Raw genomic sequence first — 12,220 nt, forward strand, 5'->3', positions numbered from 1 at the left:
AAGTTAGACTGGAGTCACTTTTACTCTATGGTTAGTGTGGCCCTAATTCTAAGACATGCCCTCTATTTTTATTTTTTGTTGAAGTATAATTTATAATGTTGTGTTAGTTCTAGTGTACAGCATGGTGATTCAGTTATACATAGATATGTATTTTTTCATATTCTTTTTCATTATGAGTTATTACAAACTATTGGATATAGTTCCCTGTGCTATACAGTAAGACCTTGCTATTTATCCATTTTGTATATAGCAGTAGTTTGTATCTGCTAATCTCAAACTCCTAATTTGTTCCCCCCGCTCCCTGCACCCACTTCTCCCTGTCTTTTCCCTTTGGTAACCATAAATTTGTTTTCTATAAGATCTATAGGGTCTTCAGTGAAGAAAAAAATCCAGAGTATTTAGTGGAGTTTCTTTCCTTTCTGCTCCTCTCTTTTCTTCCTATTGCCATGAGTCTCAGGGGCTGATGATCAGTGTTAGACTCCAGGAGGGGAATGGGAGGCAATGAAGTATGGTTGACCTGTCCCAGGCTTGGATTTAAGAGGTTAAAGCTGCATTTCTGGCTAAGTTAAACTTCTACTATGATCTTCTGAGCATCACTTTATCTCCCAGGGCTTCAGGTTTTTCACAGGATAAATGTGGATGAAAATATTTCATCTGCTTGCTGTGTAGGGTTATCAAATGAAAAAACAGATCCAAAAGGGCTTTCAAAAATAAATGCCTACAGGGGGAGGATATATCTCAGTGGTAGAGTACAAGCCTGGCATGTACAAGCTCCTGGGTTCAATCCTCGGTACCTCCATTACAAATAAATAAATAAATAAATAAATAAATAAATAAATAAATAAATAACTCCATAAATGTACAATTTATTGTTACTACAGTTGTCCACATCATAAAGTTCATTTTCTACTTTGCTCATCTGACCCCTCTTAAACTTCTCTGCAAAGTATTTTAAAGCAGACTTTTTTCTTTTTCCTTTCTTTTTAAGCAAGATTGGATGGAGATAACTTTGCTTCCTAAGTTAAAGTGGAAATTTCCTGAAGATAGATTTTAAAGTCTCTGCGCTACCTATTCATCATTTGCTCCCCATAGTTGGGCGGTCTGTAAACACTGCTGACTTGTAAGATAATTAGGGCCCTGGCTAGAACGGTCAGCTTATCGACGGGTTGGGACTGCATCTATTGCGATGCGAGTATCTGGGTAAGAGAAAAGGCACACAGGGACTGAGTCCTGGGGCTCTGAATCCTTAGGGTTCAGGTTGAGGAAGAAGATCTCGGAAAGGAGATGGAGGAGAAAGTGGCGTCTCAGAAGCTTGCCTATCTGCCTGCCCTCCTCCTCGTAAGGGCCCATATGAGAACCCGGCGTGCCCCGTCCTGGGAACGTGCGGTCGCGGTAGTGGCGACGGCGGTGGCGGTGGCGGTGGCTCCGTCCGTGCGCTTGCGTGTCTGTGCGCGCGCACGCACGTTCCCGCGGGGGAGTCGACGTCAGAAGTGAGTGCTCCACCGAAAGTGAGCCGCGTAGTCCTAGTGCTTCAGAAGGCCCCGTGTGGACCGCCCAAGCCTCAAACTGAGTGACGCCAAAGCGAGGTACACTTCAAATTGTCCCTTTCTCGGCCATTCCTCAAACTCCAGGTCACTGTGGGAAAACGAGGCAGAGCTGACCCAGAGAAGGAAATGGACAAGGGATTCTCGAGTTCACCTCTGACCTTGCTGACCTCCATAGAATCCGTTGTACAATCGTGTGAAATGCTGAGCACAGGGGCTGGATGATTTCATTAAGCTAAGAGGCCTGACGTGGATTCTTACTTTCTAATGGAAAGTACAGCTCAGAGCAGGGGCTTTAGGGGACTTCCCTCCTGAGGGAAATTCTTTGGGAGATGCCTAGGAGAGGTGTTTAGGTAGTTGGTACTATGAGGCCAGCAGCTCCTGCCTCCCTTTTCCGGGTTTTAGTTGGGACAGTTCTTACTGGTGGAGGCAGGACCTGAGCTAGAGCTTGCGGAGGAGGGTTGGAGGAGGTTGGAACCTCATGCAGGCAACAGGACAGCTCAGCCACTCTCATTTTCCCACGAGCTTTTCCTGAGGTATCCTTTTTTCCTCTTTTACGGTACTGGTGATGAAGCTGCCATTTTCCTGGGAGCAATACTTTTAGAAGAGCTTTTACTGAGTCTTTAAAAAAATAAACAAAACAAGTAAGAGAAATTGTTATGCATCATAAAACACTTGAAAAATACTGAGCATCCTTAGAAAACAAAAGTTATGCGTACTTCCCCTAGCTACCTTCGATGGTATTTCCTTTTAATAAAAAGATTAGGTAGTTGGAATAATATAATCCATAAAGTTGTGCATATGATTTTTAAAACCTAACCTTATTATTATTATTTTTGATGAGTGGGAGATAATTAGGTTTATTTATTTATTTACATTTGGAGGAGGTACTAGGGATTGAACCCAGGACCTCAGGCGTGCTAAGCATGCACTCTACCACTTGAGCTATAACTTCCCCCACGAACCTAATCTTATAATGAGAACATTTTTCTGAAATTTCTGTCTCTGCTTTTACTTGTCCTGTTAGCTTGGGTGAGTTACTTAATCTCTGTAAACCTCAATATCCTTATCTATAAAATGGAGATGATAGTAGTACCTCCTTCACCAGATTGCTGCCAAGACTAAATAAGATAATATATAAAAAGCTCTTACCTAGTGCCTGGCATATGGTAAGCATTTATTAACTGTTATCTAAAGTTACTATTTTCCATGTTATGCATGAATTCATTATATTATCAAAGCATGGTTTGTCAATGAGTGCATATTATGTCATTGTATAACTATCATGATTTATTTAACTATTCCCCTATTTTGGACACTTATATGACATTTTCATATGTAAAAATTTTTATAATGGTAAATAATTTGTGATGAAAGATACTTGAATATAAAACTTTGTCCACCTTTGACGTGAAAGAAAATTCCTGGAAGGGGAAGGAATCTGTGAGGAAAAGGAAGAGTTTTCCTTACCTGTCTCAGCACCGACTCTTCATATCTCCTGTGACCACCTCTGGTGCAAGGCGTCTGAGAAACGGGCTGGCTTCTCAGGGAGCCTGGTTGCTGGTGAAAGGAGGACACTTTGGGAGATTCCTGTCTTCCTGACTTTTTGTTTCACATTCTCAAATGGTTGGGACCCACTGAATTAGGAAGACCTGAGGTCTAGTTCTAGCTGGATGGCTGAGTGTGTGAGTTTGGGCAAGTTGCTTAGTTTTCCTGGACTTCCCCTTAGGTAAAACGAAGAGTTGGGCTTCACTTCTAAAGCATCTTTAAATGCTGGCTATCTATAGACCTAGGACTCTGACAACCTCATTTCCACCTCATATCCAATTTCAACCTACCCCACTTCTTATTTCAAGCAGAGACTCTACTCTATACAATCTTCTATTCATTCATTCATTCATTCAAGGAGCATTTGTCCTACCATTGTACCTACCATTCATGTATGACAGAGGTGAAGTGCATGGTCTCCTGTCCTTGAGAATTCCCAGTCTAATGGGCAAATAAGACAACGAAAAAATTATGCTGATACCATATGATAAGCACCATAACAGAGGCTATTACTAAGTCCCACAGAAGACCAGAAGAAGGAGATACCTGTTAAGTTTTTAATGGTGCTGGGTGGTGGGTCAGATTAGGAACAGATCACCTAGGAAAAAAGGTTAGCTCTCCCCAACCATCTGGTCCTGAGCATTCATGAAATCCCTCTCCCTATGGGACAGACCTCGGTCTGTCTTAACAATAGCTCCGTAAAGCAAATATTGTTGAGAACCTCCAAGATAGGAGAGGGGGAGCTGACTATAAAGATGAACAAGACATTGGTTTTACCCTCCCAGACACCAGTGGAGAAGGAAAGCCATGAAAGTAACTGAGGCTGTGAGAGGTGGGAGCGATTTCCACAACGTGCTCTGGGAGAGCTGGGGAGGGAGCGATTTTATTACTGAGAGATTGGGGAAAGCATTCTTTCCGGCTTAGTGGAAAGAATGCTGGGTTTGGAGCTGGAGAGGGCAGGTTCCCTTCCTGGGTCTGGGATGAGTTGCCTGACAGCTGTGAGCGTCAGTAAACAGCCCCAGGGACACTCTCCTGGAGATAGTGAACGTAGAGCTGGAGTGTGGTCCTGTCTCCCTTCCTCCAGTTACTAATCTTTTTGAGTCTCAGTTTATACATCCTAAAGGTGTGAGCAGTGCTCCTCCCTGAAGAAGTGTAGACAAGAAAAAAGTATGGAGGTGTTTGGCACATGCTCGAGCATTACTGCAGTTCTGGAAGAAGGACATGAGCTGGGATCTTAAAAGAGTGGACTTCTCCAGTGGGCTTTTAAAGGGAGGTTCTGGCATTCACAAGGCGGGGATGGCTCTTTGGCAGACGGGCATGTGCAGCATCAGTTGCTGGAACAGGGCCTGACACTGCGGTGGTGGTGGTGGCGAAAGCACTTGGAGGAAAGGGAAATGGAACAGAGGGGATGGGGAACAGGCCAGCTGACCACATCGCAGTCCGATGGCCCAAGCACCAGCAGGGAAGAGGCACTTGGGCAGGGTGGAACTGGGGATGGGCTGACTGCTCAGGAAGGACGGGCTTCCTAGCCCCAAGGAGATGGACAAGGAGTGGCCATCCCTGTTCCACTTCTGGCCCTCCTTGCTATATTCTAAAAGGGATAAGGGAAAAGCTGTGATGAAAGTCCTGTAAAAAAAAAATGTAGGACAAGGGAAAGATAAACCAAGCAGGGTTGCCCGAACACTAGTGGATGGACAGCTGGGTTGAGTGGCCTGTGCAGGTGGGAGAAGTGCCTGGAGCACTGAGCTTTGTTCCGCGTTCGAACATGATGCACGATGTCTGGGGGAACCAGCCCCTCCTCCCTGCCTCCCTCAAGTCCACGCAGACAGACAGGGAGAGAGAGGATGCATTTGCTTATAGGGTGCTTTGAAAACAACGCAGAAGACAGAGAAAGTGGGCTCCGAGAAGAAAAATGTAGGATAATATCCTAGGATACCTTTGTGAGGCTCCAGGACAGGAGAGGGACTCTGCTGCGCAGTGGACATTACCGCCTGGTGTATGGAAGGCTTGTTGTGTGTGTGGAGCTGAAATAGGCGGTCTTTTTGAGTGGAATAACCAAAAATTGCAGCCTTTGCAGCCTTTTGGGATGTGTTAGCTAGGAATGTGTTTCTTGCGCACGCTCTCCAAGGCAGCAGATTTCTGTCCCAGTGTGCTCCCTCCAGGGGAGAGTGGTACCTGATTTGATCCCTGGGGAAGCAGCAGAGACACAGAATAACTGCATGTTAAAAAACGTGACCTCTGGCGCCGCGCTCTTTGGTTTTATAACCTGGCTCTGCCATTGGGACAAGAAAACCTTCCAGGGACTCACTTTCCTTGTTTGTAAAATGGGATAATAGTTGTATCAGCTGTAGGATTTTTAGAGGATCAGATCAGTTTTTATATATGTGAAGCTCTGAGAAAACTGCCTGGCACATGGTAAGGACTCTGCAGTGTTGACTATGGTTATTATTACATATCTTAGAAGATATCCTGTAAATTTTAACCTGCTGTCAGAAAGAGCATCACGTCAAATACTTCCTGAACCCCAATGTGTCCATAGTGCTATGCTCTATGCTTGTTTTTGGTGCTGGATTGACGATAAGTTTTCTGCCCAGGAAACATTTTGGAGGTAAACGCATGGATTTAGACACGCACAAAGAGCTGAAAAATAAAATGGGAACATAATGCATCAAAAAAGTAAGATCTGAGCATAAGAAGCCAACCAAAATTTGTGTTGACTGTCTTAACAAAATAATAGTGAAATTTCTTACTGGTAGAGTTTTTTTTTAACTGAAGTATATAGTCAGTTTACAATGTTGTGCCAGTTTCTGGTATACAGCACAGTGCTTCAGTCATATAGGAACATACATACATCTGTTTTCATATTCTCTTTCACCATAAGTTACTACAAGATATTGAACATAGTTCCCTGTGCTATACAGTATAAACTTCTTGTTTATCTATTTTATATATACCAATTAGTATCCGCAAATCTCGAACTCCCAGTTTATCTCTTCCCACCCCCTCCTCCCCTATAACCGTAAGTGTGTGTGAGTCTGTTTCTGTTTTGTAAATATGTTCGTTTGTCCTTTTTTGTTTTAGATTCCACCTTTAAGTAATGTGATATATGGTATTTTTCTTTCTCTTTCTGGCTTACTTCATTTTGAATGACATTCTCCGGGTCCATTCACATTGTTCGCAGCACAGAACACTAGTGGAGTAGCCCTCTACCTTGTGCTTTTAGTTTCTGCCCTAGTCATGTGTAAGACGCATGTGCAGCGAGTAGACTTTTTACTTTAACATCTGGTTAAATCTGAAAGAGGACTAATGATAACTCGTATCTCTTTCCCCGACTGTTTCCAGATGCAATGTAATGAACCCCTCCTTTTCAAGAGCAGCATGCAGAGCACTAGCTGTTAAAAGAAAGTGCATTCACACTTGAGCTAACTCCTTTTTTTCTTTGATGGGTGGCTGCCTCTACTGGCCAGTTGGTCTACCAGCCAGTGGTGCCCAGGTATGTGCCATGGCCAGGGCGGTTCACAAAACCATGAAATTGTCTATCAGTGGGAAACATGGGAAATTACAGGCTAGGTGTATGCAAAATATGCTGGAGATAAAATGCTGAGCAGTCCTGACACAGAGAGATACACAGAAAATAGTGTGAACTCTCTAGCCATAATGGTGTTGTCATTTGTTACTTGGTAACTCTATTTAAAAATTTTGCAATATGTACTTTCACCAGAAAAAAGGTAAAAGACAAAAGTAACAACAACAACGCAAAACTGAACCAAAAACCTGGACGAGCATATTTAATGAAAAATAAGGTCCTGAATGTTCATCTATCAAGATAGTTGATGACTAGTATAAAACTTGCCTAAAATGGTGGGTGACATCAGGGGTTTTAGTGATACCATTAAACATATAAAAAGCAAAGACACACATTTGCTGAAGAAGCAAAGCGCCTACTTCAAAGTTAGAAGTTATTTTAATAGGATTGTGCCCAAAGCAAACAGTTTAACATGTGCAGCTGTGGAAAGGTGTGTTTACACATCACTCTTTGAAGTGTGACTTTCTTTTTTTTTTTTTTAACTGAAATATAGTAGGTTTACAACATTATATTAATTTCTGGCATATAGCATAGTGAGTCCCTCTCTATATATAGTTATGTATATATGCCTTATATATATATTCCTTTTCATTATAGGCTATTACAAGGTATTGAATATAGTTCCTTGTGCTGTACAGTAGGACCTTGTTGTTTATTTATTATTTGTATATACAATAGTTAGTATCTGCAAATCCCATACTCCAAGTTGATCCCTCTTTTCGCCCCTGGTAGCCATAAGTTTATTTTCTATGTCTGTGAGTCTGTTTCTATTTTGTAAAGAAGTTCATTTGTGCCATTTTTTAGATTCCACATATAAGTGATATCATATGGTATTTTTCTTTCTCTTTCTGGCTTCTTCACTTAGTATGACAATCTCCAGGTCCATCCACGTTGCTGCAAATGGCATTATTTCATTCTTTTTCATGGCTGAGTAGTGGTCCATTGTGTGTATATACCACATCTTCTTTATCCATTCATCTGTCACTGGACATTTAGATTGCTTCCATGTCTTGGCTATTGTAAATGGTGCTGCTGTGAACACTGGGGTGCATGTATCTTTTCGAATTAGTTTTCTCTGGAAATATGCCCAGGAGTGGGATTGCTGGGTCATATGGTAAGTCTAGTTTTAGTTTTTTAAGGAATCTCCATACTGTTTTCCATAGTGGCTGCACCAATTTATATTCCCACCAACAGTGTAGGAGGGTTCCCTTTGCTTCACACTCTCTCCAGCATTTATTGTTTGAGGACTTTTGAATGATGGCCATTCTGACCAGTGTAAGATGATACCTTATTGTAGTTTTGATTTGCATTTCTCTGGTAATTAGAGCTAATGAGCATTTTTGCATGTGCCTATTGGCCATTTGTATGTCTTCATTGGAGAAATGTTTGATTAAGTCTTCTGCTCATTTTTGGATTGGGTTGTTTGTTTTTTGTTATTGAGCTGTATGAGCTGTTTGTATATTCTAGAAATTAAGTCCTTGTCAGTTGCATCATTTGCAAATATTTTCTTCCATTCTGTAGGCTGTCTTTTCATTTTGTTTATAGTTTCCTTTGCTGTGCAAAAGCTTGTAAGTTTAATTAGGTCTCATTTGTTTATTTTTGCTTATATTTCTATTGCTTTGGTAGACTGCCCTAGGAGAACATTGCTAAGATTTATGTTAGAGAGTGTTTTGCCTATGGTTTCTTCTGGGAGGTTTGTAGTGTCTTGTCTTATGCTTAGTGACTTTTCATTTAGATCAAATATCTGTTCTTCTAAATTAATTTCAATCATTTTCAATTTCAAGATTTTTTGTGCATGTACAAAGTAATGTTAAAGTGTTGGCTCCATTAGCAATTGAAGAATTTTACAAACAGTTAAATAATTCCAGTTGTATGCCAGGGTCATTGCATACTTCAAACAGGAAATCAGTTAATTCCAGTTAATTATTCTATTCTTTTTCCATCTGACAATTCGTGAAATCAAAGTAAAGCTTCCAGAGGTTCATCTGTTGAAGGTGAAACATCTAACATCACAGTGAACACTGTGACAAATTCAGTTAAAAATGTGACATTGATGATGAGATTATTTGTTGCTATGGTGATATTATGAATATAAATTTTAGAAGAGCATCACACCATGGTAAAAACTGTGTTCTAATCCTGCTATCTATGGAGCAAGAATGTACTTGAAATTGATTTTGGTGCACACATCACTCACAGTTGCATCCAAACAAATTTTAATATTTTACTAGTTGAAGTAGAAGCTGATAGTGTTTACATTTTACAAATATTTTTAAATGTATGCAGAGTAACTGAATTAAAAGTATTTTGTGTGTATGTGTGAAGCTGAAGCTCAAAAAACAAAGAAAAACTGCAGCATAGCAGTATGTGCTTTCTTTGTGTCATACATCATCAATTGAATCTTATAAATGTCAGAGCTTTTTGAAGAATTGCTTGGAAAATCAACTTAAATGTCAACCATGGGGATGAAATCCTCTAAATTTTGATTGCATTTTGTTAAAATCACTTGGAAATGTTTAATCAAATTATTCAATAAAGGGAACAACTAATCCTTTAGCTTTTAAAGTTTATAGAAAACTGCAATTATGAAAAACAAAGATTGCAAAGAGGGAGATGTTGATATTTATCCGTACAAGAGCAAGGGAAGAAGCGAACAAATTAGGTAATAAGTGCTCAAACAGTAGAATAGCTCAACATGTGGAAAAAATCTTTTGAAAATATTTTATTTTCAATTTGAGTTTTTATCCTATTCTGCAGTGAATTGAAATTGAGAAGACTTGTGATTTTTGTAATCTAAATATGATTAAATCTTTAAAAGAATTATAAAAAGGACACCTTTTAAAAGGAGTTTTATCTTGTAAGAAATATTTGTTGAAGAAAGTAGTCTGGGATTAAAAAAAAAAGTACCTGTAAAATATTTGGGTTGAAATATTTACAGATCTCAATTTAAAAATAAAAATTTGACTAATTACCTCTCCCCCCTCAAAAAAAAAAAAACTAAAAATAAAAATTTGAGAATAGGCTGTTTAGCAGACTTTGCTCAGAGTTGCCTGTGGAGTGATCAGCACCTGTATGGAGTGTAGCTTGTCAAATAAAAATATTCAAATAATATAAAATATAATTCCATATTTTAAAAATTCTTCACAAAAACACCAGTGACATGGTGTCATAGACAAGTAAAGCTAAGAAGTTGATTAAATACATAAATGTGTACCAAGGATAATTATTTCACTTTTATTATTTTTTATGTTTAGATAATTATTGCAAGTCCTTTAGCATTTTTCCCTTTCTCCTTCTCTGTCTCGTATCAATGTGTTTATGTATACAAAGTCTTTTTTTCTGAATCATTTCAGTGTAAATTCAAAACATCATGCCCCTTTTCTACTAAATCATTTCCCATACATTTTCTGAAAATAAGGATATTGCGTTCAGGAAACTTAACATTACTATAGCACTATTATTAACCCATAGTTCATATTCAGATTTCATCTCTTGGTCCAAAATGCCACCATAGCAATTTTTTTCTTGGTCCAGCATCCGGTGCAGTTATCACATGAAACAGTTATTGTCAGGTCTCTTTGACATCCTTTAAGCTAAAAGAGTTCTTCAGTTTTTCTGCCTTACTTAACCTTGATATTTCTTAAGAGAACAAGTCAGCTGTTTTGTAGAACGCCTCTCAATCTGGGTGTGATTAATTTCAGGCCATGCATTTTTGGCAGAGATAAAGTGATATGTCCTTCTCCACCTTGTCAATTTGCCCCAATATTAGTGATGCTGACATAGAATAGTTGGACGTGGTGGTGTCCACCAGATCTCTCCCTTAAAGGCGGAGATATATTTTTTGAGAATTACTTGGAGATTGTGTAAATAAAAATTTTACCCACTATACTTAACATTAGTTGATTTTATCAATTGTCCTAGATGTGATCAATGTGAACTTCAAGCTGGCTCCTTGTTCTTTTGATGCCATCTCCTATTCTTTAAGTATTTCTTTAATTTTCCACACAAGGTATTATAGGATCATCTTGTGCTCTTATTGCTCTAAGCCTGGAATCAGCTTTTTCTCCAAGCGGCCCTGGCTTTTGGTAAAGAATGGTGTTTATAAACCAAGATCTGAGAACTAGGTGTGCTTATTGTTACGTGTGTCATTGCTTATAAGCCCTCTCAGTGGTAGCTCCAACACACACACACACACACACACGTACATATACAAATTTTCTCTCTCTCTGTATGTATGTGTATGGAACCATGAATTTATGCTGATACTTCCAATTCAATCCAGTATCATATATCTACAGTATATAAATACTCATTTGCCTATGCTTAGAATACACAAAAATAGCTTCAAAATTGCTCAACCTTACCACTGTGAAAAGCAAACTTACTAATAGCATTTAATACATGTTAACAGTTTTACTAGGTAAAAATGACATATAGTGAAGTACAGAATCTTAAGTGTCCAATGTGATGGGGTTTTTCAAATAGATACACCTGTGTATCACACCCTTCTTAAGATAAAGAGTGTTTTTATTACACCAGTGATTTCCTTCTTGCCCTTCAAAATCTTGAAGTCCCTCCTACAGCACACATACTCAAAGGTTGTTTTTTTGTTTCTGATTTTTTAAAACCACCTTAATTTAGTTTTGCTTATTTTAGAACTTCATATGCAGGTCCTGAAGATATTCTTCTAGATCCTTCTAAAAATTTTCCAATTTTAGCATTAATTGCTACATCTGTAAAATTAATTTTTGTGAATGGTGAGATAGGAATTGAGAGTCATTTCTCCCCCATATGTATAGTTGTTTCAGTACCCTACATTGAAAAGATTTTCCTTTTGTTCTCATTTCATTGCCTTGGTACCCATGTTGAATATTAATGCAAATATATTTATGCTCTATTCTAAGAACTTAACATTTATGAGATCTCTGATTAGAGACAGTTTCAGGCTTTTTTTTTCTTCTACTTTTTGCCTTTTATTTCATTTACTTGTCTTATTGCAGTGGCTAGATGATTACATAGTTTTTTGATAGAACCTGTCTATGTAAGATTGATATTATTGCCTCTGTTGTTTCTGATGAGTAGTCTACCATCATCCACATCATTGTTCTCTTTTTAGTAATATGTCTCTTTGCTCTTAGTGTTCTCAAGATTTTATTTTTATCTTTGGTTTTCAGCTGTTTGATTATGATGTACCTCAGTGTGTTTTTCTTTGTGTTTATCCTGTTGGGGGTTTGCTGAGCTTTTTAGATCTGTATGCTGTTTTTCATAAAATTTGGTACTGTTTGGCCATTATTTCTTCAAGTAGTTTTTCTTCTTTTTTCTTTTTCTTCTTTTGGGATTTAATTTTAAGTATGTTAGTCTTGTTGACATTGTCTTATATGTCTCTAAAGTTTTGTTCATCTTTTTTCAATCTTTTTTTCCCTCTTTTTCTGTTGGATACTTCCTACTGACCCATTATTCAATTCACTTACCCTTTTTTCCAACTCCATACTCTGATTCCCCAAACCAATAAAACTGGGACTTTCTGCCTAAGTTCTAGTTG

The 12,220-nt window shown here is 38.8% G+C and overlaps 1 long non-coding RNA gene across 4 annotated transcripts in view; it reads left to right on the plus strand.

Annotated features, from left to right (window-relative positions):
- The first annotated feature begins 1,497 nt into the window (after positions 1-1,497).
- The window catches only part of LOC140689817 (uncharacterized), a 52,313-nt gene continuing 41,590 nt past the window's right edge, over positions 1,498-12,220 (plus strand). For all 4 annotated transcript variants that reach the window (XR_012064953.1, XR_012064942.1, XR_012064946.1 and 1 more), the window contains exon 1: positions 1,498-1,586. This is a non-coding gene — a long non-coding RNA (uncharacterized lncRNA). The remainder of the gene's footprint in view (positions 1,587-12,220) is intronic.

The sequence above is a fragment of the Vicugna pacos genome, chromosome 3 (assembly GCF_048564905.1).
Source record: "Vicugna pacos chromosome 3, VicPac4, whole genome shotgun sequence".
NCBI lineage: Eukaryota > Metazoa > Chordata > Mammalia > Artiodactyla > Camelidae > Vicugna > Vicugna pacos.